The sequence below is a fragment of the Haplochromis burtoni genome, unplaced genomic scaffold, assembly GCF_018398535.1.
Source record: "Haplochromis burtoni strain Fernald_Lab_line unplaced genomic scaffold, NCSU_Asbu1 Contig_69, whole genome shotgun sequence".
NCBI lineage: Eukaryota > Metazoa > Chordata > Actinopteri > Cichliformes > Cichlidae > Haplochromis > Haplochromis burtoni.
The window spans coordinates 1,654,547-1,657,255 of NW_024582430.1; positions in this window are offsets into that span (position 1 = coordinate 1,654,547).

A 2,709-nucleotide genomic window follows, 5' to 3' on the forward strand; every position below is an offset into this window, starting at 1 on the left:
TCGACGGGGATCCAGTGCAGGTGTGTTAGCAACGGTGTGACATGCGAGTACTTCGATGTTTTGGTCAGAAGTCTTGCTGCAGCGTTTTGAACAGTCTGTAGACGCTTCAAGGGGTTTTTGTTTAAACATGTAAACAGTGAACAGTAGGCCAGTCTTCATTAAATGAATGTATGAATGACATTTTCCAGTTCAGTACGAGATACAATAGGACTTAGTTTGGAAATGTTTCTGAAGTGATAAAAGCAGGACCGAACCAGAGATTTGACAGCCGGGTCAAAGGTTACCCCGAGGTTCCTGATAGATGATTTCACAAATGTTGAAAGAGGACCGAGAGCATTCATCATCTTAGGTACATTCTGTCAGCAGCACATACAAGGACTTCAGGCTTTCCTTCGTTAAGTTGGGGGAAGTTGTCAGCCATCCAAACTTTAATGGATTCTAAGCACTCATTTAAAATCTGCAGCTTAGAAACATCTTGGGGCTTGAAAGAACTGTATAACTGGATATCGTCTGTGTAGCAGTGCTAGCAGATGTCCTCAAAGGAGCTCCAAACATGCTGGAGGGGAAGTAGATATGTTAGGAGCGATAAAGGCCCCAGCACAGAGCCATGTGGCACACCACAGCACAGGGACGTGGAAGATGACCTGTGCTTAGGCTGCGTTCACTCTGCAGGTCTTGATGCTCAATTCTGATTTTTTTGATCAAATCCGATTTTTTTCTCTGCTTGTTTGCACAACAAATAAAATGCGACAGCAAACGCGCTCTAGTGTGAACGCTCAAAGCGGCCGCATGCGCAAAGGAAGACGTCACACACAACGCGCTCTGTTTACACCCAGAGCAACAGTATGTTTGACTGATGGCCTTAATATAAAGACTTCGGACTTTACGTTAAGTTATAAAGTTATTGCGTTACCTACAGTTGGCCTAATAATGATCCTCACTGCTGTTTTAGAGGAGCGCTGCTTCTAGCTGCAGATTTCTGTCAGAATCTGCAGATTATACAGTACAAAGAAAATGTTCACGTTTCTCCAACGTCGTCTTCCCAACAGTTTCACTGGATGGACAGGAAGCGTTCACGATGTCTTCTCCGGAGCTGATAATTGGCGTCTGTCTTGTGTCAGTGACGTAGAAGACGGCTGGTAAGAGAAGGGCTAACTTAGGTTGTTTTTAAAGGAGCAAACAGTCAAGTGAGCAGGACGATGCTTTGCGTGAGCTAACTATTGTTACCAGCTCCTGTAATGAACAGGGTAGAAAACGTTCTAAAATAACTTTTTTCTGTTATTTTATTTCACTTCTGAAGTCTGAAGCAGAAACACGTCTGAGTCTAGACACTCGCAGCCTGGGCCGCACTTCCACCAGAAAAAGGAAGCTTCTCAGAATCTGTCTTTACACATTTAGGACCTTCAGAAAGAGTTTCACAATAAATGTTTGTCCTTTGGTATTTTTGGCACATCGAGAAAAGGGAAGAAGAGAAAGAAAGCCAGTTTCCTTTTCCTTCCTTTCACCTCTGCTCCTGTTCCTGCAATCCTCGCTGCACACATGCATGTGTTAGCACATGTCTGCACATCAACCCTGATCGAAATTATAACAGCAAACATCCAAAAGAATATAAAGGTATACATTCAACCTTTGACTCAACTGTGACTAAAGTTTGATCTGATCACAGCATCAATTACAGCAGGAAGAAAATTGTGTTATTTACTTTATTTCATTTAAAAAGGCAGAAGTTGCCTGTAAGTTTTAGGTTTCATTTTAAAACATTTTAGTTTGAACCTTTGGGGCCCTACATGGTCAGGCTCCCCAGTACATATGTGACCTGCTGAGACTGCAATCCTCTTCCCGTGCTCTGAGGTCATCAGGTCAGAGAGTGTTGGTGGCCCCACGCGCTCGATTTAAAACTCGTGGTGATCGGGCCTTTCAGGCACCACGGCTGTGCAATTCTCTCCCACTGATTTTACGCTGTACAGACTCCTTTCATTCTTGTAAAAAGCAGCTGAAGACATTTTTATAAAGGCAAGCTTTTAATTAATTTGTTTTTATTTTGTATTTTACTGTTTTACATTGTTATTTGTTGTATTTCCGTTATTTTTCATTTTCTTTGTTGTAAAGCACTTTGTGATCTGCAAAAAGCGCTACATAAATAAATTTGACTTATTTACTGAGCTGAGCTTTCAGAAGCCTCAGTGTTTCCTAAACCTGCATCCAGCACAAGGTGTAGTGTCAGGAGGAACATGACGAGTGAAAAGCACACACACACACACACACACACACACACACACACACACACACACACACCATTTGATAATACAGAACACCTGTTTGGACTTTTGGACTTTGAGTCAAAGGTAGACAAAGCCGGCATTTAAATTTTTGAATTAGTTCTTGGCAACATGGACGCCATGTTCAGTTCATACCACTAGGTGGCACCAAATGACCGGTCATTAGTATGATTTTACTAAGACGACAGCTTTAGGTGAACAGTTACCTCTTTGTGTGCAAGCTTATCCCTGCTGTGTGACGGATATTGTTATTTTCCTCCTGATAACCAGCCTATTAATGTCCTCTTTATTATGGACATTTGTTTGTATCTTTGACTTATTTGAGCTACCTTACTAAGTCCTGATGTACAGAGGACATCCTTTGTTGATTTAGAATAGAATAATCCTTTAATTGTCCCACAAGGGGAAATTTGGTAACAGCAGCCAGAAA